Here is a 26,727-nt window from a genome sequence, read left to right on the forward strand (position 1 = left end):
TGTATCTCCTGTGCTTGCATGAAAAGATGCCATAGAAAAGGGGGGAGGTGTTCGGGGTCACTCAGGGGTGGACCAGGGCATCATGATGGGAGCGGTGCCTTTGGAATGTTAAAGGGGAGGGTAGAGGAAGATGTGTTTGGTAGTGGCATCACGCTGGAAGTGGCGGAAAGGATGATCTATTGAATACAGAGGTGGGGTGGAAGGTGAGGACAAGGGGAATCATATCCTGGTTCTGGGATGCAGGGGAAGAGGTGAGAGCAGAAGTGCATGAAATAGATTGCATACGGTTGAGGGCCCTGTCAACCACGGTGGAGGAGAATTCTCAGTTGAGGGAAAAGGAAGCCATATCTGATGCCCTAATATGGAAGGTTGCAGCCTCTGAATAGATGTGATGGAGACGGAGAAACTGGGAGAATAGAATCGAGTCCTTGCAGGAAGTGGGGTGTGAACAAGTGTAGTGCATGTAGCTGTGGGAGTCCATGCGTTTATAATGAATATTGGTTGATAGTCTATCCACAGAAATGGAGACAGAGAAGTCAAGGCAGGGAACAGAAGAGTCAAAAATGGACCATATGAAGCTAAGAGAAGGGTGGAAATTTGAAACAAAATCAATGCAACTTTCCAGTTCAGGGCGAGAGCAGGAAGCAGGAACTGATACAGTTAATGTACCAGAGGAGGTAAGGGAGGGGGCCTGAGTCAGACTGGAACAGGGAATGTTCCACATATCCCACAAAAAGGCAGGTATAGCTAGTACCCATGTGGGTATCCATAGCAACACCTTTTATTTGGAGGAAGTGGGTGGAGTTGAAGAGTTTAATCAGACTAGAGAAATATTGTTGCACTTTAATGAAATTGGCTATAAAGAATATTTATTGTAATGACGCTAACCTTACCATGTCTGATGCTTGGGTGAAGGTTATGGTTAGGCAGTTGGATGCCCTAACATACCTACTGGCAAAACATTTTTCGTAAGTTTAGATGGCCATCTACTAAATGGAGACATTTACAATTTTTTTCCAGTGTTTTAGTGCTTATGAAAGTTAGCGTGTAGAAAACGAAAGAAAAAATGTTTACAACAAACTAAAAGATTGATATAAAACATCTAAATAATCTAGACCAGGATACGGCAGAGCAGGTTGTGTGTCTGGACTGCAGTATGTGGGAGTTTTTGGACAGTGAGATTATCCCAAGTAAACATATCTATCAGCAGTAGATGTCTCCATCTCAAATCTCTCCAACTCAGTCATTAAGCAGAAGCACAAGTTGGAGACACTTGGGCACATAAGGGAGAGGAAAAGTATCTAGACAGTTTACTCCAAGTTTCGACCACAACCCATAGAGAAGTGCAGGTCCAGAACAGGGTTGGTGTGACCAATAATGTGCAGAGTAAGGGGAACCCAGGTGAGGTAGAGAACAAGTATATGCAGAAACTGATCCTATCCAACAGGTACAATCTACTTACTACCTGTGAAGATAAGGATAAAGACTATCGGAAAGAAAGCCAGAATTCAGACCATGGCACCTTGGAAGCTGTCCAAAGCTGGGAGGAGAGGAAAGAGGAAGGAAGCATAATGTGATAGCTGTAGGGGTTTCAATAATAAGGGGGACAGATAGCATACTTTGTAACCAAAATTGAGAGTCCCACATGGTACGTTGTCTGTCTGGTGCCAGGGTTAGGGATATATCGAACCAGCTTAAAAGGATACTGGAGAAGGTGGGAGGATCAAGTCATTGTAATCCAAGTTGGGACCAACAACATTGGGAAGAGCAGGCAAGAAGTCTTGTTTGGAAAGTACCAGGAACTACAAGCTAAACAGGGCAGCAAGGGTTATAATCTCTGGATTATGACCCAAATCTTGTGCAAATTGGCAGAGGAATAAACAGATTACAGATGTGAACCTGTGGTTGAAGGATTGGTGTGGGAAAGCGGTTCCATTTCATGGAACACTGGCAACCAGTATTGAGACAGGAAGGAACTGTATCACTGGAAAGGGCTTGAGCTGAACCAGGCTGGGACCAGGGTCCTAGCGAAAAGAATAAATAGAGTGGTCACACGGACTTTAAACTAGTAAGTGAAGGGGAGGGCTCTGGTGGAAAATGTAGTATAGATTATCATTCAAAAACTAACAAAAAAGAGTAGAATAACAGTCAGAGATTAGATATTAGGCACAACAGGTAAAGGGAAAACTAAAAGATGTGGAGTAATTAAGCCAGGAGAGAGAAGTAAGAAATGTAAGAAAACATTAGAGCTGAAGGACAGGTCACGGTATGTGGCCCAAATAAACATTATGCAAACGCATGGAGTATAAGGAACAAATTAAATAAATTGCAGGTACAAATTCAACTTGGAGGATATGACATGGTAGCCATTACAAGACGGTCAGGACTGGGAATTAAATATACCAGGTTATAAGCAAAGATAGGGAAAATAGTAAAGGGAAGGAACAGCCATAGTGATTAAGGATGAAATCCCTTAACTAGTAAGAGTGGATATAATAAGAGGTAAGCAGGCAGTGGAGACTTTATTGGCAGAAATAAGAATTAGAAAAGGATTTAAGACTGTCGCGGGAGTTGTGTTTAGGCCCCCTAGTGGTAGCCTTGAAATGATAGCTTGTTTAAATTCTGAGATTAGACAAACATGCAGCAAAGGTAGAATGGTTTTAATGGAGTCATAGAGCTGAATTTTATGCATCCCTAGGAATGGGAACAGAGGCAGGGGGCCCATAAAATTTTGTATGAAGACGAGGGGTGGAGTGCCTGTCACCTTCCCGACTCCTTCCAATTTAGTCCTGGACAGGGAATGCCAAGGACGAGGCCACTTCAGGGCCTCTTCCAACTTCACCTCAATTTACCAGAACGTGGAGGGACGCGTCACCACGGGAAGACACCACCAGCCTCCCAGCAGGGTCAGGGGGTCCATCATTTGGGGGCAATTCAAGGCCTCTGGAGCGCCCCCAAGGCAGCAAAGGCCAGCCCCCTGGAAGACATCCCCACAACTTCACTATCACCTCCCCACCCGACCATGTCGCTGGGGCCTGCGTGAATATCCCTGGCAACCCTGACCCCATTTACCTGTCCCAGGGCCTTCATCATTCTTCTCATCTTCAGGGCCTCCTGCAGTACTGGCAGTGGCCACCGCTCACGGTAGCGCTGCTGGCCTTCCAATTGGGGAGCTTGTCCCTTAAAGGGATGGCATCCCCGACAGCGGCCAGTTAATAGAGGGTGAAGATAGCCTGCCTCTGGAACTCCTGTCGCCGGAATAAAATCCAGCCCATTAAATAATTTCTGCATAGAAGGAGGCTATTCAGCCCATCAAGTCCACGTCAGCTCTCCGGACAGCAGTCAGTCTCATTCCCCGGCTCGATCCTTGTTGCCCTGTAAGTTTATTTCCCTCAAATGTCCAACCAATTTCCTTTTGAAATCATTGTTAGTCTCTGCCTCCACCACTATCATAGGCAGCGAGTTCGAGATCATTACCACTCAATGCGTAAAAAGGTTCTTCCTCACATTCTCACTGTATCTCTTGCCCAAAACATTCAAGCTGTGTCCCCTAGTCCTTGTTCCATCAGCTATTGGGAACGGATTTTCTTTGTCAACCTTATTTAAACCTGTCATAATCTTGTACACCTCTATCAAATCTCCATTCAGTCTCCTTTGCTCTAAGGAGAACAACACCAGCTTCTCCAAACTAACCTTGTATCTAAAGTCCCTCATCCCTGGAACCATTTTGATAACCTCCGCTGCACCCTCTCAAGGACCCTCACATCCTTCCTGAAGTGTAGTGACCAGAACTGGATGCAATATCTAGTTGTGGCCTAAAGAGAGCTTTATAAAGGTTCAGCATAACTTCCCTGCTTTTGTATGAAGCACAAGATCCCATATGCTTTGCTGACCACTCTCTTGCTATGTACTGCTACCTTCAAAGATCTATGCACATGTACTCCCAGGTCCCTCTGTCTCTGCACTCTCTTCAGAACTGTGCTATTAAGTCTATATGACCTTTACCCATCCGTTCTGTCAAATGCATCACCTCACACTTCTCTGTACTAAATTCCAATTTCACTTGTCTTCCCATTCTGCTAGCCCATCTATGACCTGTTGCAATCGATTTGTATCATCCTCACTGTTGGTACACTCCTCCAAGTTTGGTATCATCTGCAAATTTTGAAGTGTTACATTCTACTTCAATATCCAAGTCATTTATATATATAAAAAAAACAGTCGTCTGAGCACTGACCCAGAGAAACACTACTGTCTACCATCCTCCAGTCTGAAAAATCACCATTTATTATGACTCGCTGTTTTCTGTCCTTAAGCCAATTTTGTCTCCAATCTGACACTGACCGTCCTAATCCATGAGCCTCAATTTTGTTAACCAGCCTTTTATCTGGTGCTTTGTCAAATGCTTTCTTAAAATCCAAACAGACAACATCCATTGCAATCCCTTCATCACCCTTCTCTGTTACGTCATCCAAAAATTCAATTAGATTAGTCAAGCACAATCTGCTTTTCACAAATCCATGCTGGCTATCCTTAACTAGCTCAAACCTCTCCAAGTGCCTGTTGATTTTTTCCATGATTATTGTTTCCAAAACCTTACCCACCACTGATGTTAAACTGACTGGCCTGTCGTTGCTAGAACTATCTTTGCACAATATCTGGAATAAGCATGTCACATTTACCACTCTTCAATCCTCTGGCACCTCCCCCCATATCTAAGGAAGACTGGAAGATTATGGTAAGCCCTTCCACTATCTTCACCCCCACTTCCTTCAGCAATCTTGGATGCAAGCCATCCGGACCAGGCGACTTATTCACTCTAAGCATAACCAGCCTTTCCAGTACCTCCTGCCTCTCAATTTTCACCCCATTCATTACCTCTACCATCTCCCCTTCTACCAATATTTTGTCAGCATCCTCTCCTTTAGTAAACACCGATACAAAGTACTCATAAGGTATTCTAGCCTTGCTTTGCACCTATAAGCATATATCACCCTTTGTCCCTAATAGGCCACACCCGGCCTCTTACTACCCGCTTAATATTTACACGCCGATAGAAGATTTTTGGGTTTCCTTCTATGTTGACTGCCATTCTATTCTCATATTCTCCCTTTGCCAGTCTTAATTTCCTCTTCACTTCTTCTCTCAACTTACTGTATTTGACCTGGCTGTCGCTTGAAGAATTCACCTGATGTGCATCACACACCCTCTTTTTTTGTTTCATCATGTTCTCAATCTCCTTTGTCATCCAACGAGCCCTGGCTTTGATTCCCCTACCTTCCGCCCTTGTTGTAATGTACCTAGCCCGTACCTGAAACTCTCCTTCTTAAAGATTGCTCCGTGACAGTTGTTCCTGTCAATCTTTGGTTCCATTTTACCCTGTCTAGATCCCTTCTCTTCCCATTGAAGTTTGCCCTCTTCCAATTTAGACATTCTACTTTAAATTGTTCCTTGCTCTTCTCCATTACTAGTCTAAACTGTATGATACAATGATCATTATTACCCAAGTGTTCCCCCACAGATACTTAGTCCACTTGGCCCACTTCATTTGCCAGCACCAGATCCAGCAATGCCTCTTTCCTAGTTAGAAGTCATTTCGAAAATTCCTCCCGCTTCTTGCCCTTTAATCTTATACTATCCCAATCGAGATTTGGGTAATTAAAGTCCCCCAATATCACCACTGTATAGTTCTTGCAGATCTCTGTGATTTCCCTGCAGCTTTGCTCCTCTCTCTCACTATTTGGAAGCCGATAGAATAGCTCCAGAAATATGATCATCCAATTTTTGCTTCCCAAATCGAACCAAATGGATTCTGTGCTTGCCCACTCAAGGACATCCAGTCTTTCAAATACTACAATGTCTTCGCTGATCAGTACTGCCACCCCACCGACCATTTTTTCTTCCCTATCTTTTCTGAACACTTTGTATCCTTAAATATTAAGTACCCAGTTCTCACTATTTTTAAGCCACGTTTCCATTATTGTCACTACATTGTATTCCCACATGGCTATTTGCTTGTAGCTCACCAACCTTATTCACCACACTTTGTCTGTTTACATACATGCATTGTAAACCTGTCTTTGTATTCTTAGAAGTACTTCTTAGTTTGCTCCTATCTAATATGGTACTACTTTCTTCTCTAGTAGTATCCAACACCCACACGTTGTGCACCTTATTCATCTTTTCTACACTGGTGCCCATCTCCCTGCCAATTTAGTTTAAACCCTCCAGAACCACACTAGTGAACCTAATTAAGAATGAGGAAACTGGGCCTGTATTCTCTCGAGTTTCAAAGAATGAGAAGTGATCTCATTGAAACTTACAAAATTCTTACAGGGTGGATATAGATAGGCTGTTTCCCCCGGCTGGTGAGTCTGGAATCAGGGGACGTAATCTCAGATTAAGACTGAGATAAGGAGGAATTTCTTCACGCAGAGGGTGGTGAATCTTTGGAATTCTCTACTCCAAAGGGCTGTGGTAGATCAGTCTCTGAACATGTTCAAGACAGAAGTCGATAGATATCTGGATAGTAATGACATCAAGGGATATGGGGATAGCGTGGGAAAGTGGCTTTGAGGTAGATGGTCAGCCTTGATCTAATTGAATGGCGGAGCAGGCTCAATGGGCTGAATGGCCTACTCCTGCTCCTCCGTTCCTAAATTCCTGCAAGGACATTGGTCCCAGTCCTGTTTAGGTGTAACCCGGCCCTTTTGAATAGGTGCCTCCTGCCCCAGAACTGGTTCCCATGTCACCAGAATCTGAAGCCCTCCCTCCTGCACCATGCCTCAAGCCAAGCACAGATCCTCCCTATTTCTACTCTCGCTAGCACACGGCCCTGGAAGCAATCCAGAGATTACTAGCATCAGGGTCTTACTTTTTAACTTGCTCCCTCGCTCCTGAAAATCTGACATCTGTCCTCTCTATGTTGTTGGTTCTGATGTGTACCACAACTCCCTCCCTTCCCCCTGAAAAATGGGGGATTTTAACCTTCATATTGATTGGGATAAGCAGACTAGCTCATGCCAGAAAGGTTGGTGAATTTCTTGAGTGTGTTTGGGATAGTTTTCTGCAGCATTATGTTCCAGAACCAACAAGGGGGCATGCCAATTTAGATTTAGTAATGAGTACTGAGCCAGATTAAGTGAACAGCCCAACAGTGCAGGAACATTTATCAAATGTGATCATATTATGATTGATTTCAACATAGTGTTTGAAAGGGAGAAATATGAAACAGCTAAATTTCTAGGTTTAGGTAAGGTTGATTTCAATGGGATAAGCCAGAGACTTCTACAGTAAACTGGGAAAACTTGGTCATGGGTAAAATGACAGAAGATCAGTAGGAGGTGTTCAGAAAAGAATTTGTGATACAGATCCAGTTTAAACCCCTAAGGGTCAAGACCTCTACTTCCCAAAAAAAAAAAAACGCCATGGACAACTAAAGAGCTAAGAGAAAACATAAAACTAAAAGAAAATGCATAAACAAATGCAAAAAATTCTATCTTTTCCATTTGACAGATCTGTGCTAAGAGCAGCAAAGGGTGACAAAACAGAGAGCAGGGACAACAAACTTTCAAGGGATATCAAAATCAATACAAAAATCTTTTACAATTATATTAGAAAAAAAGGGTGGTCAGGAGCAATATGGGCCCCGTGAAAACTGATAACAGTGATACTGTCAATGAAAATAAGGAAACGGTGGACATGCTGAGTAATTAATTTGTGTTAGTATTTTCAGTCGAGGAACAGGACAACATGCCAGACATCCCAAAGAAACTAATACTGAATCAGAGACAGGGACTCAGCAAAATTAACATAAGCAAAACAACAGCAATGAAGAACATAATAGCACTAAAGAATGACAAATCCCCAGGACCAGATGGCTCCATTCCAGGGTTTTAAAGAAAGTAGGTGGAAACACTGCAAAGTACTCTTGATTCAGAAATGCTCCTTTAGATTGGAAAATTGTGCATGTCACTCCACTATTTAAGTAAGAAAGGTGAGAATTGGAAACCAAGGAATTATAGACCAGTTAAACATCCATTGTCAGGAAATTGCTAGAGTTTATAATTAGGGATTGAGTGACTCAACAGCTTGAAAACTTTCGGCTGATCAGAGAGAACCAGCATGCATTTGTAAAGGGTATCTCATGCCTGATGAGCTCGATTGAATTTTTTGAAGAGGTGATTAAAGTAGTGGATAGGGGAATGTCTATGGTTGTTATGTATATGGACTTCTAGAAGGCATTTCATAAAGTCCCTAGGAAGAGACTGCTAGTTGAAGTTGAAGCTCATGGGATTGGAGGACAGCTCATGTACCATTTTTAAAAAGGGAGATAGGGATAGGCCAAGTAATTACAGGCCAGTCAGCCTAACGGATTTGTTAAGGGAGGGTCATGTCTGACTAACAGAACTGAATTTTTTTTGAGGAGGTAAAAAGGGTCGATGAGAGTAGTGCATTTCATTTGTCTATATGTAGTCTTTACCAAGGCTTTTGATAAGGTCCCACATGGCAGACTGGTCACAAAAATAAAACCCACAGGATCCAAGGCAAAGTGACAATTTGTATCCAAAATTGGCTCAGAGGCAGGAAGCAAGAGGTAATGGTTGGTAGATGCTTTTGCGACTGGAAGACTTTTTCCAGTGGGGTTCCAAAGGACTCAGTACTAGGTCCCTTGCTTTTTGTGGTATACATCAATGATTTGGACTTAAATGTAGGGGGTATGATTAAGAAGTTTGCAGACAATATAAAACTTGGCCGTGTGGTTGATAATGAAGAAAATAGTTGTAGACTGCAGGAAGATATCAATGAACTGGTCAGGTGGGCGGAACAGTAGCAAATGGAGATCAATGAGATATCTGGATACCAATGACATCAAGGGATTTGGGGATAGTGTGGGAAAGTGCCATTGAGGTAGATGATCAGCCATGATCTAATTGAATGGCAGAGCAGGCTCAATGGGCTAAATGGCCTACTCCTGTTCCTATGTTCCTAATCTGGAGAATCAAGGGTTAATGCAAGGGAATACACAATAAATGGTAGGATACTGAGAAGTGTAGAGCAACAGAGGGAATGAATGTCCACAGGTCCCTAAAGGTGGCTGGATACGTAGATAAGACGGTGAAGACAGCAAATGGGATACTTGCCTTTATCAGCTGAGGCATAAAATATAAGAGCAGGGAGATTATGCTGAAACTGTATAAGACACCAGTTTGGGCACAGCTGGAGTATTGCATGCAGTTCTGACCACCACACTATAGGAAAGATGTGATTGCAATAGAGACGGTACAGAGGAGATTTGTGAGGATGCTGTCTGGACTGGAGAATTTTAGTAATGAGGAAAGATTGAATATGGTAGGGCTGTTATGGGGATCTGGAACTCACTGTCTGAATGGGGAAGAAACCCTTATAGCATTTAAAAAGCACTTGGATATGCACTTGAAGTGCTGTAAACTACAAGGCTAAGGACCAAGAGCTGGAAAGTGGGATTGGGCTGGATGGCTACTTGTCAGCTGGCATGGTCACGATGGGCCTCCATTCATACTGTAAATTTCTATTATTTATATGATTCTACGAATTGAAGGCAAATTATTAACCTGGTTAGGAAATTGGCTGAGTGGCAGGAGACAGAGTAGGGAAAATGGGCAAGTACTCTAACTAACAGGATGTTGACTTGTGGTGTCCCACAGTGATCCGTGTTAGGGCCTCAAGTACTCACCGTATTTATTAGATGATGGGATAGAAAGCTACATATCCAAATTTGTCAATGACACAAGATAGGCCTCATTTGTAAGCAGTGTGGATGGAAGCGTAAAATAACAGAGACATTAGTAGTCATTTGGCAGTGCAGAACTTGAGTACTGCTGAAAACAGAAACATTTTGTCAAAGCTTTTCGTCTTGCACTCATCAGGACGAATCACAAGAATACCAATGTAAGGGAAAGCAACAAATTCATACTGTATGAGAAGAGAGTGCTGATTGGTTAGCAAGTGGGCACTGATTGGTAGAGGCGTTGCCATAGAGAATGCACCAGTTAATAGTAACTGACAGTTAACTGCCAAGCTTTGTTTGAAATTTAAACCAGGCAGCTTGACTCTGATTGGTCAAGGCGAGGAAGAACTTTTTTACATAACTGGTAGTAATGACCTGGAATTCACTGCCCACAAGGGTGGTGGAAGCGGAGACAATCAATCAATGACTTCAAAGGGAAATTGGATTGTCACTGGAAGGAAAGAGATTTGCAGGGCTGCGCGGATGAAGCAGGGGAGTGGAACTGACTGGATAGCTCTGTGGCGAGCTGGCATGGATTCAATGGGTTGAATAGCCTCCTTCTGTGCCGTAAATGACTCCATGACTCTACCTTTTGGATTATTATGTGAAGCTGCTGTTGCAGCAGCTCATGCATTTCTCATATAAACATGGAGGTTTAAGCACTAGAAATTCTTATGCTATTGTCCCAGCTATAATAGTAATGTAATAATAGTTTCAAACAAGAGAAAACCTTTCCATCTATCCACAATATTCCCTTGCATTTTTAAAAATGAATCCTATTTGTTGACTAGAATCTCTCTAGTTCCTTTTTGAAGCCCATCAAGTGTCCTTGTTCCATGTGTAATCTATTTCACATACTTAACACTTAAAAAAAAAGTTCCTCCTGTATTTCCTATTTTCTTTTGTTGTTCTTAATTGATTAATATTGATTAATTGGGCGGCGCAGTGGTTAGCACCGCAGCCTCACAGCTCCAGCGATCCGGGTTCAATTCTGGGTACTGCCTGTGCGAAGTTTGCAAGTTCTCCCTGTGACTGCATGGGTTTTCACCGGGTGCTCCGTTTCCTTCCACAGCCAAAGACTTGCAGGTTGATAGGTAAATTGGCCATTATAAATTGCCCATAGTATAGGTAGGTGGTAGGGGGATGGGGTAGGAATATGGGATTAATGTAGGATTCGTATAAATGGGTGGTTGATGGTCGGCACGGACATGGTGGGCTGAAGGGCCTGTTTCAGTGCTGTATCTCTAAATAAATAAATTTAAAAAAAATGTCCCTTGCACTTAAATTCCATCGACAGGTCACTTGGATCCAATTTGTTCAAACCTTTCATAATTTTAATCTTGAAATGGACTGAGTCCAACCCCATTTCTCGTATAATAGTAATTTTGTTTTAATTCTTTATCGGGATGCAGAGATTGCTGGCAAGGCCAGCATTTATTGGCCAGGCCTCGTTGCCCTTAAGCAGGTTGTACTGGTCATTCCTTGCTGCAATCATGAAGTGAAGGTACTCCCACAATGCTGTTATGTGCAAGGAGTTCCAGGATTTTGACCCAGCAACAATGATATGTGTCACGTCGGATGGTGTACGGCTTGGAGGGGAATGTGGAGCTGATGGTGTTCTCATACACCTGCTGCCCTTGATCTTCTAGGTGGCAGAAGTCAAAGGTTTGGGAGGTGCTGCCGAAGAGCCCTTTGTGAGTTGTTCCAGCACCCTCCTGAAAATAGTACATACTGCAGGCACATTGATGGTAGAGGGAGTGGACATTTAAGGCAGTAGATGGGGATCTGAGCAACCAGACTGCTTAGTCCTGGAGTGTTTTTGGAGCTGCATGCATCCAGATTCCATCACATTCCTGACCTGTGCCTTGTAGATGTTAGAGAGGCTTTGGGGAATCAGGAGGCGAGCCATTCGCTGCAAAATACCCAGCCTCTGACCTGCTCTCGTGGCCACAGTACATATATAGCTGTTTCCATTTCTGGTCATTAGTGACCTGCAGGATGATAGGGGGATCTGACAGTGGAAATGTCATTGAATGTCAAGGGGAGATGGTTATGCTCTCTCTTGTTGGAGATGGTCATTGCCTAACAGTTTTGTGGCAAATGTTAGTTGCCAGTTATCAGCCCAAGCCTGGATGTTCTCCAGGTCTTGCTGCATGTGAGACTGGGCTGCTTCATTATCTGAGGAATTGTGAATGAAGCTGAACACCATAATTATCAGTAAACAGCTAATGATTGAAATAAGAATTCAGCCCTTGTCTGAATATAATCGGATGCCCCCTGCTGTTGGCTCATCAGCACAGAGATAATCATTTTGGATGGCAGCCACCGGTCATTGATTGGATCAAGAAACAAGAGTGAAGTAAATCACATTTCCAGGAGGGATTCCTGCATAGTACTGCTATAAGATCAACTTTTCAAACCATTTAGAGCTCATATTAGACAGATTTAACCAAAGCAAAGCTATTTATAGGACAGGCTGTAGCCAACTGGATATTGTAAGATTAACACACTTAGGATTTTTTAGGGCTCTAAAATCTCAGTTAAACTGTTGATCCTGATAAAGCAAAGGCTCTATCAGATAAAGGACCATTCTTTACACACACAGTTGACCATTAATGTAAAACAGATTTCTTAAAGTTTTGATGCCCGATATATTGACTATAATGTACCTAATAATCATTTTAAATGCTGAATGCTTAAAATATTTGAGGAAGTACATTCATGTAGTTTGAATAGAAACAACAAAATTAATGGAGTGATTAATGGGAGAAAAACTATCAATAGGTGCATTAAATTGTTTTCAAATCCATTACAAAGACAAGTTCAACAATTGTTACAACTTAGAGTATAATGTAATATAAATAAATATAGGGTGTGAGTTAAAGTTACAAGGCAAGGACAAGTCATGAAAAAAGATTAGACAATTCACTAATGACATCAGAGGCTACAACCAACACACTTCTCAGGAAAATCATTTTTATTAGGAAAAAAACACAATTTCTCAATTCTGTTGAGAAAAGCTGGTCGAAGGTCCTGCTGACAAGGTATCTATTAATAATATAATAAGATGAAATAGTTCAACATATAAAGTGGAAAACAGGCAAAGACATACACTTGTGATTGCAGGCATATTTTAACATTAACTTAAAATAAGGTAATTTAAGTAGATTGATAATGAGGACAGTTTGATAACCATTTTAGCTTCACAGTTTAATTATCATATTGATACCTACTGATTGAACACAAGTAGGGCCTTGTCTGCTTCAAACATCATAGTTAAACAACACACTGGATTCACTTTGAGAACTAGGAGTATACATGATCTATGATCCAGTATGTTTTCAAACAACTCAAAAATACTCTTAATCATCTATTCTCTCCAATTATTGGCTTATCTCTAACCTTCTTCTCTTCTCTAAGGATCTTCAAACAAACAGCTTCAGGAAAGTTGAGCTGTTGCCTCCCAGGTCCGTGTCCAACTTTCACCATATATTTGCAAGTTTGTTCTTTCTTTGTAGTAATGCTACTCCATTCCTCAAAGAATTATTCACCCATTAAAAGGAGGTGTTCAATTAAGCTGTCTCAAAGTCCTAAATATTATTAAAGAAAATACTGTAAACATACGAACATACAAATTAGGAGCAGTAGGCCATTCAGCCCCTCAAGCCTGCTCCGGCATTTCATAAGATCGTGGCTAATATGATTGTGGCCTCAACTCTACTTTTCTGTTTACCCCTTACTCCCTTTGACTCCCTTGTCAATCAAGAATCTATCTAACCCTGACTTAAAAATATTCAATGACCCTGCCTCCGTTGTTCTCTGGGGAAGAGAATTCCACAGCCTGACGACCCTCTGAGAGAAAAAAATTTCTCCTCATCTCCATCTTAAATAGTAGACCCCTTAGTTTTAAACTGTGTCCCCTGGTTATAGTCTCTCTCATAAGGGGAAATATCCTCTCAGCATCCACCCTGTCAAGCCCCCTTAAGATCTTGTTTCAATAAGATCACCTCTCATTGTTCTAAACTCCAATGGGTACAGACCCGATCTGTCCAATCTTTTCTCATAAGATGACACCTTCATCGCAAGAATCAGTCAAGTAAACCTTCTCTGAACTGCTTCTAATGCAATTATATCCTTTTTTTTTAAACTAAGGAGGCCAAAAACTGTACACAGCACTCCAGATGTCAGCTCACCAATGCCCTGTACAACTGTAGCAAAACTTCCTTACTTTTATATTCCATTCCCCTTGCAATAAATGACAATATTCCATTTGCCTTCCTAATAACTTGCGGTACCTGCATACTAATATTTTGAGATTCATGTACCAGGACACCCAGATCCCTCTGTCCTGCAGAGTTCTGCAATCTCTCTCCATTTAAATAATATACTCCTTTGTTATTCCTTCTACCAAAGTGGACAAGTTCACATTTTCCCACATTATACTCCATCTGCCAAATTTTTGCCCACTCACTTATCCTATCCAAATCCCTTTGCAGACTCCTTTTATCCTCCTCACAACTGACTCTCCTACCTATCTTTGTATCATCAGAAAGCTTAGCAACCATACATTCGGTCCCCTCATCCAAGCTATTTATATAGATTGTAAATGTTGAGGCCCCAGCACTGATCCCTGTGGTACTCCACTAGTTACAGCTTGCCAAACATTATCCCTCCTCTCTGCTTCCTGTTAGCTAAACAATCCTCTATCCATGCTAATAAGTTACCCCCTACACCATGAACTCTTATTTTGTATTGTAACCTTTGATGTGGCACCTGATCAAACGCTTTTTGGAAATCCAAAACTAGAGATGTTTCTCAATTATTCTTGTGGTTCATGCTTTCTAACTGGTAGTTGGAACAACACAAGAAAAGAGAACTATGAGCAGTAAATTCACAAAGTCAATAGAAAGGAACGACTAAAACATAGGTGAACTGGGTCCCCGAAACACAAACAGAAACTCTGGGGTCATCAGATTTTCACCTGCATATCATCAGGTTCTGCATTTGTTGATTTATTAGCCTATCATTTCCTTTGTGCAGTCATAAGAATGCTTCTAAAAAAGATAGTTTCTTTTTTAAAAAGTGTCAAAATTTCCAAGGGAATCAAACACAGAAATTTAAAAAGAAAATTGAAGAAGACACAATGGGCTAAAAATTGGTCTGCACCCATTTTTGGATGCGGGACCAGAATTCACAACCTGCTTGCGCCCATTCAGGCAGCCTTCTCAAATATATGGTTATAGCATTGGCTCATGCGCTCATCTGGGGACCAAACAGAGTGTGCTGATATCACATGGTGCAGCCAAAATGCTCCTCTTAAAGGGATGATACACTCAGTCGAAGGGAGCTGCTGCTGATTGCCTGCTGACACTGGTTGCAAGTAGGAGCTGCACAAATGGAGTAGAAGGGAAGAGAGGATGTTCCTAAGTTGACAAATGTGGCAGCAGAGGCCTCAGTGGTGGAGACTGACAGGAGGAGAGAGCTCATGTTTCCACAGGGTGGGTCAGAAGGCCCTCAAGGCACACCCTCAGAAATGAATGGGAGTTGATGGCCAGGGCAGCCAATGCCCTGAGTTAGGCCCCGAGGACCTGGCAGCAGTACCACAAGAAGTTCAATGACCTCACGCAGTTGGTCAAGGTCACTACATGCATTTCAAAAAACATCTACCCACTGCACCGCCAACCTCTCAGGCTGCTTAATGCACCACACCCAATGGTTCAGACAGCAGCACTCGCTAGCACTCAGGACTCAAAGCTAATATTTGGATACCCCACCTCACTCTCACACACATTCCAAGGATGCCAACCTCAAAACCAGCTCCCGTTGCTTCCACATAACTCTAGCTATTCAGTAGTGGCAGCAGATCACGCAAACACAGCGCAACATAATCATCGACATTCTGCCCTCACTCATGCAGGACAAGGTTGCGTGTAACCACTTGGAGTAGAGCAGAACCGGTGGGGAACAAGGACGCCTGCATTTCCTAAGTCCTATAGTGGAGATGGTTCTCCGCATCATGGGGCCACTGCAACAGGGTCCACGGCATCCGGTGTTGTTGAGGACATCAAGGATGACGATATGTTCTTGCATTATGCCCGTTCTCAATGCCCAGCTCACCCTCATCCTGCTATCTGGCATGATATGCAAGCTACTGATGGTGTCAGCATGGATCTCTTGCTTTCCAACCCATGCATTTTCTCCCCGACCCTTCCCTTTCTGATTTTATGCTTCCAGATACCCAAGAACTGTCACCTGCCCAGCCACTGTAGCCCCAGGAGAGAGAGCAACACCACAGCACTGATGAAGCTAGTGGTCCTGGCACTCGCAGCTATCAGCTCAGATCCTGGCACTGCATGTACCTTAATGACTCGTATAGAGTCAACAACTGCACGTGGTGAGTCACCGGGTATAAGGGATGCAGTGAGGCCAGGAGAAAAAATAGTTTGTGTGCCAACTGACTGTAAGGGATGGGGGTGGGGTGGTGAGGGAGGGGGAGCGAGGTCGCAGACAAGTTTCGTTACAGGGGACTCAGATTTGGACTTCAATGGAGCAGCATACAGGATCTAATGAGGATGCACACTGGAGATTCTACCTGCATTGGCAGATCTGCAAGACAGCCTCCTGTCACTGTCAAGGCTCATGGAGGAGTCTGGCTCCAACTTGGCAGAAGGCATTGCTCAGAGCTTCCCATCTCCACGGTTTCTGCTCCAGCGCCCCATCATGTTGCAGATCCAGAAACATTACAACGGCAGGCTCCAATATCTGTTGCAACCTTTGTGTGTACAGATCACCAAATACTCTGCCTTCCCTGTATGGATGCTGCAACACTCCCTGCCAAATCCAGCAACTCACTAGAACACTTCCAAAAACTCTCCACAATACCTCCACAAACGTTGCAGTAGCAGAAGTTAGTCTAAATCACCTTACCTGCAAGTTGGATGACTAGCCCTTGAAATAATGCCAGTGGGGGTTTCCTCTTCCATCTGAACACATGTTCTTTAGTGAGTGACAAGTGAATGAGTTGAGTGGACCTGTGCGGTCCAAGTTTGGAAGTTGTGCATCAAATCAGCTGAAGTGGCTGTTTGACATCACTATCAGGCCAATTGAAAAGCTTCTGACGGAGGCCTGGCGTGCCTGCATCAGCACCCTTCCCAGCATGGAGCGCCATGCGGGCCATGCCAGAAGTGTTGCACACCCGACTAGGAGAGTCACTGGCTTCCTTAACACCGACTCCAGTGACGCTACGCAGCCAAATTCCTCGGCCTATATTCACAAGCATTTTTCTATAATTTTTGAGCCATTCAATAAACTTTTGCATGGTTACAATTTTATTCAATTTTGTGCCACAAATTATCATAGTTTACATTCAGCAAAAATATGTCAGTAGCAACATTAAAGTGTGCCAGAAATTAAATTTAACTAATAATTTGCCACCAGTAAAATCCAGTTCACAAACAATGAATGCAGAATTTAATGCAGTGGTACTACAAACACCATTTTGTGTTTTCATGGAGTCCAAACAAAATAGAGTAAATAACATTTTGCTCTGTGCATCATGTGCCATTATCAAAATTTTAGAATTTACAACTCGTTTATTTTGAAAAACAATTTATAGAAAAAGATTTCAATCTCTAGTCCTCATATTTGCTGTATTAGAAAAAAATCATAATTTATCTGTTTTGAAAAGATAAGCTTTAACTTTTCACAGGGAGAAATCAACTGACTGAATACTCAATTTAATTGGCATCTTCTGAATGGAAAGAATGCTTAAGTGATGTATATGAAGCTATGTCTCCATGCAATGTTAATGCATACCACTGTGCCCCAACCTCTGGAAAATCTATCCTGCTATTTAGGCAGGACATACCTAGGGAAGGTGATGGAGGAGATTGGGGCTGCATCAGGTGAGGTGGGAATCTACACAGGAGAGTAGCTGAGATGACTATTTCCTCATCAATCCTTCTTTGCAGACATGTCTGTCCACAATAGGACTGCCAAGAATACCACTGCACAATCCTTGTGAAGAGAAAGTCTCAGCTTCCGTGAAGATATCCTCCATCATCTAGTGTGGAATTAACAACCTGTTAAGCAAGACAGATCTAGCAACCTAAAAGTGGCATCCAGGAGGCATCTGAGCCATCGGCAGTATCAGAATTATATACCAAAGCAATGTATAACCTTATGGTTCAGCATATCCCTATCCACAAAAGCAGGATAAATTTAACCTGATCAATTTTTTTTGCCTGATTAGCCTCCTCCTTATCATCAGCAAAATGGTGGAAGGAACTATCAATAGTAAGAACATACTTAGCAATAATCTGTTTGCCTATGCTCAGTTCAAGTTCTGCCAGAGCTAGTTGGTTCCTGACCTTGTCACATCCTCGATCCAGGCATGGACACAAAAGCTGTATGCCAAAAGAGAAGTTAGAGTAACTGGACAAGTTACTCAAGGCAGCAGTCGACCAAGAATGGCACCAAAGCACCCTAGCAAAAATGTGATTAGTGGAGGTCAAAGTAAAGACCTTGATTAGCTGGAATCACACTCGAGGCAAAGGATGATGGATGTGGTTGCAAGAGGCCAACATCACAGCTCCAGGACATTGCTACAGGAGATGCTTATGGCAGCAGCCTTGGCCCAATCACCACCAGCTGCTTCATCAAAGGGTCAAGAAAGGGGCTTTTCCCTGACAGAGTATTCAGTTCCCTACAGTATTCAGTTCCATTCAGAACTCCTCCAGCAATAAAGTAGCTCATGCATAATACAGTAGGATTGCAGAATATCCAGACTTTGACAAGTGGCAGATAGCATTTGTGTCACATAACTGCAACAGTAACCATCCACAACAAAAGTGCCCAACCTCACCCTGATCTTTAATTAGTTTAGTTTAGTTTAGAGATACAGCACTGAAACAGGCCCTTTGGCCCACCGAGTCTGTGCCGACCATCAACCACCCATTTGTACTAATGCTACACTAATCCCATATTCCTACCACATTCCCACCTGTCCCTATATTTCCCTACCACCTACCTACACTAGGGGAAATTGCTAATGGCCAATTTACCTATCAACCTGCAAGTCTTTTTGGCATGTGGGAGGAAACCGGAGCACCCAGAGGAAACCCACGCAGACACAGGGAGAACTTGCAAACTCCACACAGGCAGTACCCAGATTTGAACCCGGGTCACTGGAGCTGTGAGGCTGCGGTGCTAACCACTGCGCCACTGTGCCGCCCTCAACACTGCTTCTCCAGTATCAATCTCATGAGGATCACACCATTGACCAGAAGCTTAACTGGAAGAGCTGTATCAACCACGTGGCTACAAGATCAGGGAAAAGGCTGCATACTCTGCGATGAATGGTTCACACCTGACTGCTCAAGGTCTATCCACTATCTACAAGACACGAGGAATATTCAACACTCACCCTGGATGGGTGCAGCCATAACGCTCAAGAGGTTTGGGGCCATCCAGGATAGCGCAACTGTTTGATTGGTGTTCATGCCACTAGAATCAATATCCATCCTTCCTACCATTGACAGACTGCGGCTGCAGCAACTGACTATGCTTGCTTCAAGAGCACAAGAGCAAGATCATGGAAACATCAGCACCTCAAAATTCCCCAAGCCGCATACCATATCTTGATGTTTATCACCGTTTCTTCATCATCACTGGGTCAAGAGCCTGGAATTCTCTACCTAACACCAATGTTGAAGCAACACCAGTACAAGGACTATAATGGCTCAAAGTGAAGGTCCACAAGCATCTTCTTAGAGTAATTAGATATGGCCAATAATTCACTGCCAAAATTCATTGTCTAGGCTCCCACGTGATATATTCACCTTTGGGAAAGGTGTCAAACCTTGACCAGTGCCCAGTGAACGGTGCACCAACAAGACATCAAATTCAGGGAATTCATCAGAGAAATTCTGATGAAAGGTCATCGACCTGAAACGTTGACTGTTTCTCTCTCCACAGATGCTGCCTGACCTGCGGAGGATTTCCAGCATTTTCTGTTTTTGTTTCATATTTCCAGCATTGGCAGTATATTGTTTTTGCAAAATTCTCTCCAATTCAATTTCCACCCTGCCACAGCACCAAGACGGCCCCTGCTCGAGACAATAAGCAAAAACTTGTAGAAATTAATCCCATACTTCTCCTGATGCCACAGATAACCATTCCATCCTTCTCAAAACCTTTGCTTCATTGTTCTTTTCCATGACACGGCTCTCTCTTGGTTTTATTTCTAATAATCAGAACAAAATCATTGCAATTCCTCCCGTATGCTTTCTTACATCCGTTCAGTCACTTATATCATTTTCTATCACTGACTTTGGCAGAATCCAGGATTCAATCCTTTTCATCATTCACCTGCCACCCATCCAAAGCATCATTTATAAGCATGCAGACAGCTTCCAAATGTACACTAATAGTATCAGTTTCCTGCCTCAGTCTGCACCATTGACTCCATTGCTGTTGCCACTGTCTTCAATTGCCAATCTAACATTAAAGCTTGGATGATTCTTAAGTTTTTCCAGATTGATTAGTAAAACTGATGATATTTTCTTTGGTTCCAGCCATCTCTTCCATGCTATTGTCTTGAACTATGTCAGTCTACCTAGCTGCCTTCTCAAGCTTACTCCAAAGATTCAAAGCTTTGGTGTCCTTCTTGACATTGAGCTGAGCTTCCTTCCCCACATTTGTTCAGTCACCAAGAACTTTTTCTACCATCACCAAAATATTGCCTGCATCCAGCTTGGCTCCTCCCTACTGCTGCAGAGACCCAAGTCCATGCCTACTCATGTTTCAAGGCTCCAGTTCTTGAACTTTTTTTTTGCTGCCCTCAAAGTCATCATCATCTACAACTTAATTAGAATGCTATAGTCAGCATGCTTTCCCACACAAAGTACCAAATGTCCATCACCACTATCTTTTCGAAACCAACTGGCTTCATGTACCCTTATGAATTGATTATAAAGTCCTTATCCGTGTGTTCAAACCCCTTCATGACTTGGCACCATCCTACATTGGATCTTCAGCGCACATCCTTACACAACATTGCTTCTCAAACACTCCTTAACTGTTCATTTCTGTTCCTTCCATGCCACCTGTGGGGGCCCTTGCTTCAGCCATTATGCCACATTTTCTAGATCTCTCTTCCAAAATCTCTCCTGTTTCCAAAAGAAGTGGTGACAGTATAAGCAAACACATGAAAAAAATTTTCAGAAAATGTTGGACAAATTATAACAGTAATGCACAAATTAATGAGTGTTTGTTAAAGCCTGGCTACCCGACCTGAACCTGACCAAACCCACTACGTGTCAGGTTCGGGTCGGGTCTGTATTCGGCGTCCAGCATTCGGGCTCAGGTCGGGTCGGGCTGGATTGTACTACTTTGTTTCGTATTGTTTTTGTTTTAGTCTATGATCTTTTTCTGTTTCAAAAATATGTTTGTTATTTTCGGGTCGGGTCAGGCATTTAAAAAATTTAAAGGACTCGGGCCCGGGTCTGGTTTGGGTTGGCTGTTGTCGGGTCAGGCCTGGGTCGAGTTTTAATTTAATGATGTGCATACTTATTTTAATCAGATTAAGTCTCTTGTTCTCCTCATGGTTCTCCTTAAGCTGAGAGGAATGGCTTAGATTAATAAGCAGTCTTGCGAATCAAATAGCGATGTTGGGGTGGGAAATGAGTACTCGAGCACATATCCAAGTTACAGACAGAGTCTGAATGAAAGTGCAGTTTCATAGGTGAGTACTTACCAGCTGTAAAACCTGCTGCTACTGTAACAACCAGCCTTACAAATTCAATATATACTCAGCTCAGCTCACTGGCAATATCATTCAATCTGGTAAACTGAGTACATGTTGAATGTATAAAGTCAGCTCTTACAGTAAACAGCTGGAAACTTCCTTCAACTTCAGATGGATGGAGAGAAGCAGAACACTTGCAGTTTAAAAACACTCTGATTAAAATTGCAGTGCTGGAGAGAACAGAAATTTCCTGGGACTGGACCACTGGAAGAAAAGCATCTCTTGCAAATTACCTCTCAACTTCACAGTAATTTTCAGCAATTTTTTGCCACGCCAAATCACTTGTTTCACTTAATATGTCTTGTCCATTTTTCTTTCTTACTCTTGTACTCCAAAGGCTGATTAAAGAAAAAGTGTTGCAGAATAACCTACAAATAATTATTCTGCAAATTAGTCAGGATTCAATGACGAGAATAAATAACACTAATTAGCCTCTTGATCCATTGATTCTCCAAGGAACCTACTTATAATCATTCCACACTATGTACATACTATGGTAGTTCAACAAAAATAAATGCCCAATCTGAGATTTCAAGTTGGAAAAAAAAAACAATTTGAGCAAACTAATGTTGTCAGCAAGTAGTATGGCTGTTGTGCGATAATACATTCAGAGCAGAATAAGCAGTGGCTTCTTAATACTTATATATTATATATCTATACACACACATATATTGTAATGAATGCTACTTCATCTTATAGTTAAATGAACCCTATCATAAAAGGGACAATCTATTAACTGTTTAAATAAGTGACATATATTCAGAAATGATGCAAGACAAAAGTATGAAAATATAAGTAGATTAGATTATCTACTTACATTCACTTTAATGGTATTACCAAGACAGTCAGATGATTTTCTTCAAATCTTGGCAGTAGTTTTGCAAAGTTGTGTTTACTATGGTTTAGCATATGGCAATACAGATGCACCAGCAACATAAAGGACATTTTACCCCACTTTTCTTCCCTTCTTTCCAGAAGGCACTAAATCCTGCAGGTACACATCCATGCACAACAGCATCCAACCAGTCCCTCAGCCAAGTGGCCATTCTTCACATGCTAGCCAAGAAAATGTGTGTCAAAAGGCTATTTTAACATTGAAAAGGATGACTGACAACTAAATTATGCTTGCATCCAATATGTTCACAAGCACACTTTCAAGCAGGAACATTGGATGATTATCAAGAACCCTGACTGATTTTTAGCCTTCCTAGCCAAGGGGCATTAAAGCCAATTGTACTGCCTTATCAGCTAAGTCAGCACATGAATTAAACCCAAGACCTTCTGGGCTGTATGGCTTAGCGCTACTCTCTGTGCCTTTACTCACTATGCTATGAGCAAGCCTCTGTCAAAGATGTTATAAACCTATTGATGAAAAAAGAAAATTCTTATGACAGTAGCAGTTATGTAATTCTACATACCTTCAGGTCGTACATATCTAGCATTATTCTTGACCTAGTTCATCCTGCCCCTATCATTCCATATATTGTTAAATCAGAAATTATATTTTTCTTTAAAAAAAGCTTTATGCTATATATCTCAAGAATAACAAATAGCTGCCGATGCCTTTCAGTTTTTTTCTCCAGCTCAGGCTGACATTGATAAACACATTCAATCTTTGTTCATGCATTTTGTAACATCATCACATCTACTCACTGCCTGCAATTGCTCTATAATTAGCTCAAGAAATTTTTAATGCAGTATACAATTTTATCAAAATGGGTGGCACAGTGGCTAGCACCGCAGCCTCACAGCTCCAGCGACCCGGGTTCAATTCTGGGTACTGCCTGTGTGGAGTTTGCAAGTTCTCCCTGTGACCGCGTGGGTTTTCGCCGGGCACTCCGGTTTCCACAGCCAATGACTTGCAGGTTGATAGGTAAATTAGCCATTATAAATTGCCCCTAGTATAGGTAGGTGGTAGGGGAATTGTGGGGATGTGGTAGGAATATGGAATTAATGTAGGATTAGTATAAATGGGTGGTTGATGGTCGGCACAGACTCGGTGGGCCGAAGGGCCTGTTTCAGTGCTGTATCGCTAAATAAATAAATAGTTATGCTATTGCATTCGGTCTCTGGTAAGGATTCCAATTATTGTAAATAGGGCCTTTGTGAATCTTGCACGCTCTGGTATTGCCACGCAAGATTAGTGATCTTTCCAACATGCTCTCACATCACTCAATATTCACTCTTTGTACCTAGGCAGGTAATACTGCACATTATTTTCTCCAAATGACTGATGTTAATCAGTGAGTGAGAACATATGCTTTGCCATAACATGTACTGTTGAGATTTCTGGTTTTAAATGCAACCAATGAAGCACAACTGCTTATCTGGAGCCTATCTGGACAATTATATCCATGAGATTTTCAAAGTAGATCAAAGTCCTGACATGTTACTGAGCTTACACTTTGATGTTATCAATTTCTAATTCAAATGACATAAAACCAATATATGTTGCAAAATTTAAAACATGAAAAAATTGTACACTTAAAAATAACTAATTTTCCACAAGCTATAAGGATCCATTAGTACATCAGACAGGAATTTCTCTTCACCTCTCCATTTCCCCAAACACCTGTCCATCCTTGGGTTGATACAACAAGGAAAATTTGTGGTGGAGGACATTTGTTATAGAAGCGGAAAACAATTCAAACACAGAATTATTGGGGCATTCAAAGTCACATTTCCCTCAATTTTCTTGAAAACTAATAACACTCAAAGTTGTAGGATCCATAGAAGACTGATTGAGATCCATTATAGCTGAAACTTATTAAGATACACTGTTTGTACACAAAGTCACACCACCAATTTACACTGAGTGAACATAACTGGCTGTCATTTGTAAACGGTGGCCTGTCACCATGTCAATGTATGTGTGAGAACTTAATGAGAACTTTGCATAAGAATTAATAGTGCGCATTTAACTAATTTTAAATGTATTGACCCATAAATCACTAAAAAAAAATTACAAATTAACTGTGCCCGCCATTATTAGTTCAAATCTAGCAATTTGTGGCAAAGGGGATACACGCCATAAGTTCCAATTCTCGCTCCAATGTTAGCCTTGACAAAACTGAAAAAACTGCAACTTTGCTGTGAGTCATTGCGGTGAAATTAATTGCATGTTATGAAATTGCTGCATTTGGGTCGTAAGTGCATATACTGCCATTTAGAGCTAGTGATTCATGTTGGAAGGATATTGTTAGTGATATGATGGCCGGAATTTTACATTGGGCGGGAGACCCGCCCACCGGCCAAAAATTCAGGGGTGAGCCTGCCTCCGCCGGGCCTGTGGAGCCACGCCAGGAATTTATGCTCCCCAGGCCCTTAAATGGCCTTGGGCGAGACTGCCACCTCTCTGAGGCAGGTAGTCCCACCTAATGGAGCTGCCAGCTAATCAACGGGCCGGCAGCTCTCAGTCCCAGCAGCACCACTGGGAGTGGTGGTCACTGCTGGGACTGCAACCAGTCAACAGAAACAAGAGGGACAATGGCCCTGGAACCAAGGTAAGTTTTTGAGGCCTCGCTGGGGACAATCGGCCAGGCCTCAGCAAGGGGGATTGGTTGGGGGAGGACAGTAGGGGAGTGGGGATTGTGCAGTGGGGGTGGTTGGGCCATGGGGGGGCCCTCCATGGGGCACAGGGTGCCCGATCAGGAGGGCCACCACCCCCACCCAGCCTGCAAGAAGGCTGCAGGTTTTATCTGGCAGTGTTCTGAGGCCTAAGCCGCCTGCCGGCCACTGGTAAAATACCAGCAGCTGCGGGAGGAGGCTCTTAGGTGGCCACTTAAGGACCTTGATTGGCCTGGGGTGGGCAGGCCGTTTCTCGCACCGTCGCCCCACGTAAAATTGCAGCGGGGGCAGGAAAGCGTCGGGAATGGCACACCCTAGCATGAAATTTAATCTTGGAAGCACAGGAAGGCAACAAATGAAAATGTGGAGTCTCATTCCAGCAGGCAGTTAATTGTTCCTCGAGTTTTTAAAACTTTATTTCCTGTCTTGACAGTATTTTTATGTCACTTCACATTCCTGTTCCTATCCAATGGTGATGACTCTCAGGATGCAAAGCTTTTTTGACACTTCAAAGTGTAAATTTGATAGATTTATTTCAGAAAATAATTTTGCAATACAGTGTATGAGAAAGAATGTTGGTACATTTTGCACACCTATGCTGCCATTCACTCATTATAAACTTTTAAAGGACCAATACAACAATTCCTAAACACAACTGGGGTACAATGTCCTCTTCTTCTGGCTATTCTTTTTCATTTTTTTCTTATTTAACCTTGCTGTCTCTATTTTCTCCCTCAATCCACTTGCTTTCTTTGCATTTTTATTTCTCTTTCTGTATCTAATTTGACTCTATTTCACCATATTTCCTTCTGCATCACTAACCCTACTTTCAATATTCTTAAATGTAGTTTATTAAGGGCATAGACCATTGGGATCCCAGATGCAACAATGACATCGCTGCACCATTATTAATTCACATTTCCAACAATTTGCAGTGCAAATAGTGCAATCTGAAGGGTAAGGAATGGAAGTCCAATTCATGTCGTGCAAGACAAGATGCGCCATTCCAGCGATTTCTGGGCCATTAAAATTTCCTAACGGAGTACTCCAGGATAGACCTGTTAGCTAATGTTGTTAATGGCTCCCTTTCCTCAGGAATTGTCCCTCTCACTTTCAAAACTGGCACCATCACATTCTCCTCAAAGTCCACATAACAGCCCTCTGTCCTTGAAAACTGTCACATCTCCAAAGTTCTTGAACTTGTTGTCACCTCTCAAACACATGCCCATCTTTAATGAAATGCTATGTTTGAATCTCTCTAAATGGTTTGTCTCTGCCACAGCACTGAAATGGCCCTAATTATTGTCACAAATGAAATTCTCTATGACTGACAGCAATTCATTATCCTCCTCATCCAATCTGCAGCCAATGACACAGTCGACCACACTAGTCTCCTTGAGCATCTTTCTTCTGCTGTACAGCTCACTGGGATTGCCCATGCTTCGTTCCACCCTTATCTATCCAACTGTGGCTTATCTTCCTTCCCTCACATCATTACCTCCAGAGTCCCACAAGGATCTGTTTGTGGTCCCCTCTTCTTCATTTACATTCTGCCCCATGGTGACATCACCGCAGACATGGGGTA

General features: G+C 42.4%; 1 protein-coding gene across 2 annotated transcripts in view; it reads right to left on the reverse strand.

Annotated features, from left to right (window-relative positions):
- tusc3 (tumor suppressor candidate 3) overlaps window positions 1-26,727 on the reverse strand; it is a 650,020-nt gene that overhangs the window by 518,238 nt on the left and 105,055 nt on the right. The gene's annotated exons all lie outside the window — the stretch shown is intronic.

This window comes from Heterodontus francisci, chromosome 1, assembly GCF_036365525.1.
Source record: "Heterodontus francisci isolate sHetFra1 chromosome 1, sHetFra1.hap1, whole genome shotgun sequence".
Lineage (NCBI taxonomy): Eukaryota > Metazoa > Chordata > Chondrichthyes > Heterodontiformes > Heterodontidae > Heterodontus > Heterodontus francisci.